Raw genomic sequence first — 14,200 nt, 5'->3', positions numbered from 1 at the left:
TTACGTAATTAAAACACCCAGTTAGATGTATTTCGCACCTGCCAAACAAGTACACCTCATGAATATTGATTGGCAACGTTTCCAATATGTCAACAAACTAATCGGAACAATAGATGAATAGATGCTGAGATGCTGCAGCCCGTCGTGTAGGGGAATGTGTATATGTAGGGGTGTGTGGGGTGGGTGTGTATGTATGTAATTGTTTTTATTAGATAAATTGTGCACTTATGCCATTATGTTATTATGTAGGTGTAACTCGGAAAGAACAACTCTTTTGCGAAGGGGTTGATTTTACGGGGGGCCAATTTGGAGGTGTGTGTACGCGGCACACCGACATCGCCTGGCTAATAATTACTTTGTCAGCAGAGATACTAAAATAAATACCCGGGATCGATACACGTGAATATGCTATGCACGAGTTTGATATGAGAAGAAAATCTTTGGATACCGGTGTAGAAAATGATGAATATCTCCCGTAAATGATTTCGTATAAAGAAACCAGATGTGGTTCCTTGCACATGAATATATATTTTGAACAGATATGATAGTCGTTAGCTTGCGCTTTGAGTCAAAAATGACAATAATTCCGCAATAATTCTGATTTATATGTGCCGAATTATATAGCGCAGTGTATAGGCCAATCGTGAAGGTTGTCTAAAAGAATATGACCTATGGCATACCATGCTTGACTGACACACCGCGAGGTCAGTCACCGAGGCAATCGGGGCTAGTGTCAGTCGCCTTAGTCAGATGTCCTTCGGCCTATAAACTATTAAACAGGTCGATATGTATAATGGCCATGTGTGGCGGTGGATTCAATCTACCATGGCGATTTCTGCCATGAAGATATCGGGGCGATGTTACTGTGCGCGGGTGGGTAGCACTTATGTGTGAGAGTGACACCCCCCCCCCCCGGCATCAATCTAAGATAGATAACAGAATATGAAAATTCGGACCTCGCCTCTTTAATGATTTTAATGTACTGCTGGGGTGACGTGTTTCAACTCAACGATATATTACTGTTATTAACTTTTTTTAATTATCATTGGAAATCACATCAGGCCTATTATGAATCCATCGACGGTTCAATCGAATCAATTGCGATGAAACCGTTGTTTTGGTGAGGTGACGTGTTACAACTCAACGCTCTACTGAAATTAACTTTTAGAGTCAATCTTTTTTTTTAATTATTTTCTTTTTGAAAATCACATTATACATGTTATATGAATCTATTGACGGTTCTGTCGTATGAAGATTAATTTGCGATGAACCTGTTCTTTTTATTTAGGGATTCAATCATGTTTCGCCGTTGTTCATCACCGATTAACAACTCGCGTCCGGCGCGTCTGCGTGGTTTACTTCGCTCGGGCAGCTAAAGCTGCCCTCGCGAAGTAAACCACTCAGACGACGCGGATGCATCGTTGTTAATCGGCGATGAACAACGGTGAAACATGATTGAATCCTTTCAACAAAGAAACAAGCCTAAGATGTCTAATTCACATAATTCTTTCTTTCGGAATGGCCGTTTGTCATTGCCACTCAACCTTACAAAAAGATACCGGTATTTCTCTGTTGATATCAGCAATAAAACTAAAGAATAAAGCGGTAATATTTAGCTGCTACCGCCAACATAAGAGAGTTCATGTTTACGCATATGTTCCAGGCATGACGAATTGTACGCGCTCATGCGTAACGCGTACGCGTAACCTTGCGTTCGCGTATACGCTACTGAACAGTGGATTCATCACGGATTAACAACGGTTGGCTCCTGTACAAAGGTATAGGAATAGTTGTTGAAGAAGTATTTCATTTATAATTACTGTCTTCGCCTGCACGGTCATTTCAAACGCACAGAATCGTTAATGTTGGCTGAATACGCGACTTCGCATCGGCGACAACTCTCTAATAGAGAATATAGAGAACCTTATTTATTATTCGGAATAGAGAACTCGATATTCGGACTAGCGAACCTTTTTCAGAATTCGGACTAGCGAATGGTAAATTACGTGTTCGGACTAGCGAACCTTCGGACTAAGGAGCTTTCGGACTAGGGAACCTTCGGACTAGAGAGTTGTCGCCGATGCGAAGTCGCGTATTCAGCCAACATTAACGATTCTGCGCGTTTGAAATGACCGTGCAGGCGAAGACGAAAATGTTCAAAGGAAAGTTTATTAATATGATCCATTTTGTTAGTAAGAAATCATTATAATAAAGCTACAGTGATGTGTGAAAATTTGACTTAATTCAAACGCGAGGTTCATACATAGAGATTGTCCATTGAAATGAGTATGATACTTTTCGAATAAAAAATGACTTTGCGATTTTACATTTTGGACGCCAACGTCGTATAAAACGCACTGGTGAAGTTGAAACATGCTGGTTTTTACAACATGTCGAAGTTCATGAAATGCGCCTAATTTTCACCACGAAAAAGTCTCATTTTGAAAGTAAAGTCATGATATATGGATGTAGTGATCCTTAATCTACCAAAATATATGTTTTTTGGCAACTATAATACAGTCATGGACAAAAGTTTGCAATATTTTTTATTTTATTGCATAACCCTGTTTTTAAGTGCCGAGGTCCGGTTCCTCCTCTACAGACAAGATGACAGATTCAAGGTCCGAAGACAGGTTGGTCAAGCCCTGCTTGAGGATTGTATCTTGCCTAGAGTCCACGGAGATAGTGGTGGAATCACAGTATGGGGAGCATTTCACAATAGGTCAAAATCACACCTCTACATGCTAGAAGGACACATGAACTATGACCAATAATGACAACACCACGGCGCACAGAGCCCAATGCGTTAGGTAATTCCTTGAAAATGAGAATGTAGAACACATGCACTGGTCGGCTTTGAGCCCGGATATGAACCCTTATGAAACTTATGGGGAAGTATCCCGCAGAATTGGTAAAATGGACAACCAACCAATCACCCTGCAGGAAAGTAGACGCGCCCCCATTGCTTGCTGGCTAGATATTGCTCAAGGAACCTCGGCAAACCTGGTCGAGGGAATGTCACGTCGCGTACATGACCTTGAGCTGGCAAGGGGTGGACACACCAAATATTGCGATATGTTTTCTCAAGCAAGAGACATATCTGAACATGTCACAGTGAGAATTTAAGTTTTTGTTTAAACAATAAAAGTTTGCTAGTGTCTTTAATCTCATTTTGTGAAACAAAGACACCGCCAAAAAGGGTTGCGATTGTGTGATCCTTCCATTGTAATGCGCTTCCTCAGGTAATTCTTTGTTCAATTGACAAACTGTGTGATGTAAACATCAAAGGACATTTGTATCTTTCAATTAAATTCAACTGAGCACTACACCAGAACAATAAACCTGTTCCTAATATGATTGAAAACTGCATTTGATACAAAAATAATAATATTCCAAACTTTTGTCCATGACTGTATTTGGGAAACACAAAAATACAATTAATTTTAAGTAGCATGTTAACCCTGGTTTTTAGTCAAAATCAAAAGCATGCTGTATCGAATTAGGCAGAAGACCCGGTGACCATTAAATTTTCAATTCCGTCGCCCTCTAGATGTTAGTCTTTTTTCCAGCCGCCTTGTTCTCTTTCGTGACGAATGAGCACAATCCAGTTTGGAACCGAGACTAGCAATATTTAACGCCGTTTTGAACGTCGTACAACATGTACAAACGCACGGTCCACGCATCACGTGTGTAACATCGCAATCTCTCTATTGATATGTTAAACTTAGGATAGCTACCCTCTTTCAAGATTATAGATTGTTTTGCCTTAAATTGTAAAAAGATGATAATATGGTTAATGGCACTGAACTTTTTAAATGTCACTTATGTTACTATTGGCCTCCATATAAAGCTGATGTTTCTCTCGCAAACGGACCTCTTTTCAGAAGAGTTGTTGCTATCCTTTTGTGAAAATTTTGAAATTTGACCCCTTCGTAATGACCTTTGTCCTCGGTCGATTTTATTTCGCGCATATATTCCCCTCGTATCAAGGATTCCACCCACCAAGTTTGGGCCCGATCGGACAAAGTTTGAAATTTTGACCATGACCTTGACCTCCGATGACCTTCAAAACTACCCGGTAAACAGCGCATACCCGGTACCCATCCATGTCTGAAATATCGGAATGATGCGTTGAAGCGCGGCGAAACGCATAGCCGGATAAAGATGAAATTTATTTAGTTTACTACAGAAATGTTACATCAATTACAAAATATAATGAATGTCTGATATACACAACTCGATTTTACATTGGCATTTCTTCAAACCCGATTTTCGCGAAAAATTGTTTATTCGCGGTGATCCCCTTTGACCTGACGCCCCGGGGGGCACTTCAATATGAAATGGATATATATGTGTAGGGCTGGCACTTTCACAGTAAGGGGCATTCGGTGAGAGCAAAATATACAAAATATGGGGTCATTGGGTGAAAGCATGATTTTTGACATTCGGTGAGAGCAAAATCTACAAAATATGGGGTCATTGAGTGAGAGACGAACCGTTTGGATCTAAATTAGGGGGCATTGGGTGAGAATATGTTTTTTTTAATGTGGTCATTGGGTGAGAGCCAAAAGAAACCTCGAAAATTGAATTTCTAGTTCTAAATGGCTTTGTTATTTCAAAAGAAGTAACAACAAAAACAGTGATAGGTGACCATGATGACTCGTTCGTTGCTGTTCAAATGGAAATATAAGGGTCTTTAGGTGACAGATCGAAAGGGAAAATAAGGGGTCTTTGGGTGATAGAGCATGTGACCATAAAAAAGATATGGGGTCTTTGGGTGACAGTGGTGCGGAAAAGGTGTTTTAACCAGCCCTATATACAGTGTATATTATACACGTCACCTGACACCTCCAAAGTGGGAGTGTCCCCTCCCTGGGCCTGATACCATGATAACAGGATTTTATTAGTCGTTTTTATACCATCTATACCGTATGTCATTATACCAATATTTGTAATAATATATTAATGACTAATATTTTGCATCTTAATTGTGCAGTGCATAATGCACAAACGAATTGATAATTGATGTTGGCTTTGTCCTGTTGTATTTGTTCATTTGCATGGAGAACTCGGCTCTTTTGATGAGGCATTTAATTTAATGACTTCGTCGGTTTTAGGGCGAAGTTCACTGACTCACTGGGCTGCTATGGCAGGTACTTTTATATTATTGCAAAATAGATAATGGTAAAAAAATGATTTCAAAAATGTTTGGAGACTCATGTATGTACATGATGTTTATATCTAATTTAATATATCAGCCCGACTGTGTGATTTTAATATTGCTATTTTCAAGGTTTAAATTTGAGACCTAAATTTTAATTAGTTTTTGAACTTGATAAATAATTAAGTACAATATTTTTTATCAAATAAATAATTACACGTATAATAATGGTAGTCATTCTGCTTGTATTTTGATATGCGTATAGGCAATAAAAGGTTTCAAATTAAAATAATATCCAATTAAATTATAAATGTGCTATCGTTCTAGAGTGTTTTTTTTTTTTTTTTTCCGGCATGGTGTGATACCCAAGATCATTTTTCTACTTAATACCTGTACACATTTGTGTTAATTATAACTTTTGAATGGTTTTTTTTTTCTGTTTGGCGTAACCAGTGTTTTTTAAACATCCGTCAAGCCATTTGATATAGCTGATTTGCTTGGGTTCAAAGGAAGTTTCTTTATGAGCAAACGAGGGAGCGGGGCTAATTGTGATTTTGAAATAATTTGAATTTTCATTAAAGTGCTACATGTACTTGGGAGCACTAGCACCGACTTAATTAATCATATTTTCTCTTTTTTTTTAAAGGCATTACCATAGATAATCATCCACGGCTCATTAATTTTTAGCCATGGGTATCCATGCGAAAAGTTATTTATCAATAATTATTGATAAATAATAAATACTCGCACAATAATTTGTGATGAAAAGGGTGTTCTTATGAATTATACGACAATTAGTGTGTGTACGTTGGGCATTGCAAGGCACGTTATTTACTGTTGGAAGCTTAAGCTATCTATCTAATATGGATAATATGCAGAAAACACTATTTTGTATTTTATTATTTGACACTGTCCATAAAATTGAGATGTTGCGATGCGATGACTATGTCAAGCTTTCGAGCTTCTCCGTAATCTCCGGGTACACGCTCAAGGGATATGATTTCACGGCATTTTATTCTACAAGTGTAACTCACTGTAGCCTTTCATGTATCAGTCATTGGCAATGTCGTTCATTTAATTACGTCAAAGACACCGGGAACTGCGAATTGAATACCATTCCGACTGAGTGTCAATCTGCCCACTTGACGATCGCAAATAGAATGTCTTTCTTTGGTCAACTAACTCGCCATCCATTACAGAAAGGTAAGCTATTGACATGTAGATCTTCTAGCATACGAATCTCTATGTTCAAAATAGGCTTAACACATGGTTATACTGCTGTTTGAATGTTTTGAGGACTGACACCTCTTAGAGCAAAATAATATTCGATCTGATTTATACATTCAAGTTTTTTATTGTTTTTTTTTTCTTCTTCTTTTTTTCCTGCAGGATCAGTTGATTGCAATACACTATCGGATCAGTTCTTGCAACATTTTCGCCTCCATGAAGAGTTTGTACTGATGAGTAATAATATCAACGTATTTGAAGACATCGACTCCTTAATATCTTGCGCTAATCATTGCGTAAACTACGCTCAATGTCGAGGATTCAGTTTTTCAGCCAGCCAACACCAATGTGAAATCAAGGATACACTTGCTGATTGTAGTATACCAGATTTGCAGTCTCCCGTCTCGGATGAAGTTTATTATCATCACATAGATGAACCGTGTGCCCATTCAGGTAACCTTTCTGGCTTTCTGTCGTTTTCCAATTTTATTTATGAATGATATTTTCTGCCTTCCTCGTATCCTGACAAAAGGAATAAACCCGCACATGTCTCCTTTAATGAAATTAACTAAATGAGACAGTGGGTCCTTTAAATGTGTAAGTATCAATAATTCAGAGCGATTTTTGGGGAGCCGTTTGTAAATTTTACCCCGAAGGGAACTCAATTATTGCACAGCCCCTCATGTGTGTAAAAATCATCAGAATGCCAACTATCAAAAACTCTTTATATTTCGCTCTCTCCATCATAATTATTGGGTATAACATTACACTCTAGGTTAATAAAATAAATAAAAAATAAATGTTGACATTTATATAGCGCCTTTCACGTGTATCAAACCTCTTTACATTTATTCCGCTGTCATTAGAATATGTCAGCTGCCATACAATACCCAAGACATGCTCATACCTTGGGCGGTGTTCAATGGACATTATTCCTAACAGGTCCCCCATTTCACCTCTGGGTAGAGAGAGGCAATTGAGGCACCTTGCCTGCCGTGCCCTCAATAACTGCGCATTTCTAGTTGAGAGTGAAATTGAAAAGGTGTGTGCAATAAAGCGCTAACCCTCACCTTTTTTTGTTACTGGTTTCGAATTATTTGCTTCTAAAGCATAATTCCTTGACTAGTGTTTAATTGGTTTTGATAAAATTTTCATCAGCAACATCAACATTGTTCTTCGTTCTGCTTCAAACAAGACACAGTGGTTTAGCATTTTATTGCCCCTGAATTTACACCCGGCTCAAATCATCTACAAACACTGAATCTCAATCTGGAATTACTGAAAATAATATTCCTTACATATATACATTACCCCTAAATTTGGATTTTTTTCCAAAGAACTCTCTAAAAATATTAGTGCGTAATCCAAGGAGCACACATGATCCGAATGATACAACTTATACGAATGATTCCAACATCTGTATGCATGATTGTACTTATATGCTTATGTAAATATTACTTGTCAGGTTTCTCTCAGTCACCTCGGTCAACCAGCCATTTATTTCAAAATCAGTAATATGTACTTTGTGTGGGTTATAACTTTATTGCACCCACGTCACCTCTTCAATTTTACAAAATAATGCACGGGTACTGAGATGTTGATACTTCTAATGCGCGAGCCCCGTAAGGGGCGTGAATTAGACGAATCAACATCTCATTACAAGTGCATTATGTTGTACAATTTATCGAGCAATAAGTAATACACATTATTCTTGAAATACACATTATTCTTGAAGCGGTTCATAAGGTCTGTAAAAACTCATAACATACATTATTTCATCTTGTCAAAGTTATTAACTGATCTGACAGTTTCAACCATCATGGGCGATGGCCATCTTCAGAGTGATGTTTGTCGACACCATCAGATCCAGCATAGATAGTCCTTATTACTTTTGGATTTTGTACTTTTCTCTTTTAACAATGTAATTTGGCTAACACAATTGTTTCTTGATATTTCATAAAGAACTACTTTTACCAGACTTACCTACATCGCAATCTACCAATAACTACCCTACTGCTGGCCATGCCCATGAGGCTACTGACGGAGACACACGAACTTGTACACAAACAGGTACGGCGAGTCCCTATTTATCTGTAATGTTTCATTTAAAGGCAGATACGGTCCAACGTCTCATTCCAATGTTAACATCTTACTATATTCGATGGTTGTGGTATTTCAAATGAAAAAGAAATCCCTCTTGTATGAAAGGATTCACATCTGAGAAAATCCTGTATAGTAAGTCCATTTTTACTCGCACTCATTGCATTTTTTTCTGTATTGTTTGCTGGGTAACCCTAATAATATGTCTTGCTAGTGACATCGAACGTGTTCAACGTAAGGCTACTAAATATATTTTGTGAAGCTTTCTTCCATATAAGCAGCGTCATATGTTTAAAGATAACATTTTGTTTTTCAAAGGCATTCATGACTTGACTACCCTCGATGTCTCTGGCAGGATTACCTTCCGTTCCTCTGATTTTTTCACACACAGTTGGCTGAGGATCTTAATCTTTAGATCCTCCGACTATCTTTTGATTATCCGAAATAATTGCAGAACAAACCTTTTTAGTCAAAATTTTTCAATCGTATTTGCAAATCATAGAATGACATACCCGTTGTAACATTTTTCTATTTGTGTTTTCTGTGTTCTTGTAAAGTATGTAGCGGTGAAATAATAAAAACTAGTGTATGTGGGCATAAGCAAACGTATTCTATATAATGCATATGTTAACCTCCCACAACCACCCCTACTTGTAACACGTGTACATCGGGGACACGCGTGTGTGTTCGCACGTCTGGGACTATCCAACATCGACTTCGATATGTCGCTATGCATGTGTGGAAATGTCCCCACTTTGCCGGGAAAAATCACATGTGTATATCCCCAGTTAGATAGTATGGAGTCAGATTGGATGTATTCGTCTGATTCTGTACTATCCAATAGGGGAGCTCACCCCCCTCCGGGACCCCCCTATGTCTAACTAATGCATTTAACGCCCTCTATGGGGTTATATAGCCCCACTTGCATAGGAAGAAAATCGGGGATATCCCCGTTTGCAGGTGTATCCCCAGTTTATCTTTTACAAACGCCCCCACACACCCCCACACTCCCACCAGCACCCTCCCCACACACACCCACCCCACACCCCATCCAACGCACACACCTCCATCGTTCACATCCAGAGCATGTATTCAAAGTGACAACATTATTATTTTAAGAAACTTTATTTTGCAGCCGGTGGTAACGGTCAGTGGTGGATGGTAGATATGCAGAAGACAAAGTGCATTCGTAAGGTTATCATTAACTGTGATTGCTGTAGTAAGTATAATAACATGGGACACATTGGGGCCAATGACTTCTCCTTTTAATACTTTTAAAGAAAATTGACAACTTTACGCCAAAAGACTTCCTCCTTTTGTTACTTTTTTGTTTTTAAACTGGTGTCATCAAAAAGGCCACTTCTATATGGAAGCAGATGTTAATTGGTTTTAGGTACAGGACTAGTTACAACCCATGCACAGTGTCAAAATGACCTCTATACAAAAGAAATTGAATCCTAAAAACTACCAATATTTAAAGCGAAAACCAATTTTCCATTGTGATCTATGCATATTTTGTACAAATATCATCAATTCCATACGATATTATTGACTACGATATTAAGTGACTCCGTTGTTTTCTTGAAAATAAAACATCTCCATTTTAAGAATAAGAATAAGGGTAGTTAACTAATTGAAGAGGTTGCAGGGTTGAAGAGAGCATTGTCATGATTACCGTCCTAGTGCTGTTTGCACTCAATTGTATTTTAAGACTATAGGTTTGATAAAGGAAATCCCAAGATCAATTCGAAATCGAAATACAGAGTAAACAAAATGGATTTCCATTACTGTAAACATTGGAATACTCGCATGAAGTCTCCACAGGTGACACCTTTTATCCCATTGATTAGCCTGGTTTTATTTATTTCATACAAAGAAAAAAGCAAACGTAATGTGAAATCGACAGGATGAAAGTGCAACATACCGGTTGCCGAATTCTGCTTTTTAAGCCATGTTGCAATACCTTTGGCCAGTGTAGCATGAGTGACTTTCTTTATTTGTATCTTTTAGCCATTACTTGTCAACTTGAAGAACCTCTCGGCATCGAGGATGGTCGGATAAGTGACAGCCAAATTACAGCTTCCTCCATATTTAACTCCAACCACGGCGCAAGCAATGCTCGTTTGAATCGCCCTGCACAGTCCGGCACTACTGGCGCATGGAGTGCTTTACATAACGATGCCAACCAATGGATCCAGGCAAATCTGGGTCATTCAATGGTGGTTACTGGTGTGAAGATTCAAGGAAGAAGCGAAGGAGGACAATGGGTGACACAATTCAAAGTTCAATACAGTAATGACGGTAACTCTTGGACGTTTGTTCAGCAAACCAACAATCAGGGCGATATGGTGAGCTTTTATCTTCATAATCATCTTCTTCTGGGATATTAAAACGAATAAAAAACAGTGAATTAACCATTCAGGATTTATACGCTTTATAGGCATTGACGAGTTTAATATTCACATCTATTTCCTTTTACAGATATTTGAGGGAAACACAGACCACACTACGGTCGTCACCAACTGTTTCCCTACACAGGTTACAGCGGCTTATATCAGAATAGTCCCTACCGACTGGAACGGACACATCAGCTTGCGTTTTGAACTCCTTGGTTGTGAAGGTATATCATGTTCTAGCTACCTTCAAGTATGACGACAGGAGTGAGCAGTCGTCGCAGGCTGATAAGTCTAGATCGATAAAAAAATATATGGATCATATAGCTATTCAGTGTGTACACCAATAAATGGGAATCTTCTGTTACTTTCCGGAGGATTCCCATTTGTCCCGTGGCAATCCTCACCTTTAGAGGACTCCCCCACACTGCGTGGCGATCCTCCATTTAGAGCATTCCCACACCCTGCCTGGCTGGTCAAACAATTCTTGTCGTCCCAATCCCCCCACCCGATTTGCGAAGTGGGGCAGGTTCGCCCATATGGTGGGTAAGTTCGCTCTAATAAGAAAAAGTTAAAATATAGCAATAACATATTCAATGCAAACGTTTAATAAAGGTAATATTAGGCAGTCATTCTCTTTCGGGGAGTTACAAATTTATTAGAGGGGTATAATGTAACTTGAGCTGATGTTGGGGTCAAAAGTGAGCAATTACATCATTTACAACTTCGGGGGATTATGGTTTAGGACATAAACGGTGGTTTGAGTATTACTGATACCACTAAACTGTGAAAAAAACATGCTTGCCAGTAGTTATAACTTGTTTAAAGGTATTATGGGCAATATTTCATAATATGCCAATGAGGCGAGACCGCCCCGGGAGGAGTCCGCCTGGGGAAACACAGGGTGAACTTGCCTCTTCACATACAGTACGGACTTGCCCCAACGGTACTTTTTGTCTTTACCTCGTGCTATGCCTACTAATATAAGAACGAAGACCGTCTCTGCAATGTCTTGATATTTTGACAATTTTTATAATTTTACTCGGAAACATTTTTCAGACTTACTTGCGTTCTTGGGTACTTAGTTGTGACGTGTGCTAATACCATCATCACCAGCTAATACCATCATCATGGTACTTTCCCAGCAGTCACGCGATAACGTAGTGGGCGGACACTCCCCGGTCTCCATTAAGTATATAGGCATAAAATTTAGCTTAAGCTTTGAATATCTACTGGAACGAAATGCTCTTTTGTTTCCCGTCTTCATCACATCATCACTGCCTTTTATTTGTGTCATGGGTTCGTATTTTTACACCATGGAACGTGTAATAGGTTTAAAATAGCAACTGCTATAGCCATTCTCGTATGTATTTGTTTTCAGAGGAGAATCATTATGGTTCTGTTGTTCGTGTTGGCATGAATTCCAATAGAACGAATTTACAATGTGGGGCTGAAGTGAATATAACACAAATCAACTCAAGCACTATGGTAGAGATACCATGTGATGTCTGTGGCCGATATCTAAGCGTCCATTTACCAGATACATCAAATGGAGTATTAAGGATCTGTGAACTTCTTGCATACGTTCACGTATGTCCAACACACACAGGTAACAACATAAATATCTAGGATCATCATAACAAACTTTGCGGATTTTACATAGAGAAGAATACCATTTGTTGCGAACATAAAACCAGTACACGAATAGTACATAGTACATGATGGATATTATGAAAAAACGGAGTATTTCTTTTCTTTTCCTATTAGCATTGCCATCATGTGCAGCCATTAAAAACGCTTGTTATTCTAGTGGTAGTGGAACATATGAGATTGACCCTGATGGACCTAATAATGGCGTCGAACCATTTACAGTACAGTGTGATATGAACTCAGGTTAGAAGAATAACTCATTTTTTATTTGATTTCAATATAAACTTTGGCCCCACCTGACGAATTGCAGGGTTGCGCTTTTATAAGAGTAAATACAAAATGCTCGGAATTCATGCTTCTTTTTTATACTTTTTCAAAGGTGTAACAGTAATCGGTCATGATAGTGAAGGTGACGTTGAAACCCCACCTGGTTTTGAGACCCCTGGCTCTTATATCAAGGAGATTGTATACCAAGCTAGCATTCCGCAGATTACAGCTATTATTGACGCATCTACTCACTGTGAACAATACATACATTATGAATGTTATGGTACTGTGGCGTATTATGGAGGTATATCCCTACATGAAAAAATAAGAAGAGATAATATTACATCCTCGCATACTAATATAATAGAGATACTGCGATGTTCCATACGTGCTGGACCGTGCGTTTATACGACGTTCAAAACGTGCGTACATATTGCTAATTCTGGTTCAAAGCTGGATTATGCTCTTTCGTCACTCACAGAGAAGAACAAGGCGACTAAGACTAACATCTGATCTGGTCGCAAGAGGGCGAAACACTTGAAATTTAATGGCCACCTGGTCTCATGTCCACTTCAATACAGCATATGCGATTGGTTTTGACTAAAAACCAAGGTTAACATGTTGCTTAAAATTAATTGTATTTCAGTACTTCCCAAATATTATGATTGCCAAAAAAAAAATTATATGTTGGTAGATTAAGGACCACTTCATCCATATATCATGCCTTAACTTTTTCGTGGTGAAAATAAGGCGCGTTGCATAAACAATCGTGACGCCGTACAAAACTTTATTTTCAACGTGGCGTACATACGGTGCGTTTGTATCAAAAAGGTAAATCGCAATCTAATTTTTGGTACGGCCAATCTCATTGCATTGCAATGCATTGCAATGGACAATCTGTACGTATGAGCCGCGCGCATATTTGCGCATTGATGCTGATTCCGTTAAGAATGCTTCATGACAATCGTTATTTTATTAATGTTGTTCATGCTCGCTTATTAATATTTACAGCCGATGTTTGCAGAACAGGATGGCCAATAGTAAACCGTGCACGTGTAGACGCCAATGGTTTCACGATGGTATCACCAGATAAGCCGTTTCTTTGCAGTGGTCAAGTTACAAAATGGACATATCAAGGAGAGTCCTCAGCATCATTTCGAGCCATAGTTTTCAGACCGATTGAGGGCTCTGTTACTCAATTTCAAATTGTCGGCATAAATGACATACCAGCAGGTGCCGTTGATACACCAGTCAATTATGTAGTACCTGAAGATGAACGCATTACAGTCACATATGGAGATGTGATTGGATGGTCGTTTGGCGGTGGTGTGATAACATATAATTTAGGAGGGAGCTACAATGTCAGATGGGTTGGCGGCTATTTACATGCCAGCTTAGCAGT

General features: G+C 38.7%; 1 long non-coding RNA gene across 1 annotated transcript; it reads left to right on the top strand.

Annotated features, from left to right (window-relative positions):
• Nucleotides 1-6,593: 6,593 nt before the first annotated feature.
• LOC140155711 (uncharacterized) lies at nucleotides 6,594-9,707 on the top strand. The gene is made up of 3 exons (XR_011859420.1): nucleotides 6,594-6,841; nucleotides 8,351-8,458; nucleotides 9,624-9,707. It is a non-coding gene; the product is annotated as an uncharacterized lncRNA (long non-coding RNA).
• Nucleotides 9,708-14,200: the final 4,493 nt, after the last annotated feature.

Source organism: Amphiura filiformis, chromosome 6 (genome assembly GCF_039555335.1).
Source record: "Amphiura filiformis chromosome 6, Afil_fr2py, whole genome shotgun sequence".
Lineage (NCBI taxonomy): Eukaryota > Metazoa > Echinodermata > Ophiuroidea > Amphilepidida > Amphiuridae > Amphiura > Amphiura filiformis.
Note: the sequence above shows the minus strand (reverse complement) of the source record. Positions and strands in the feature narration are given on the sequence as shown.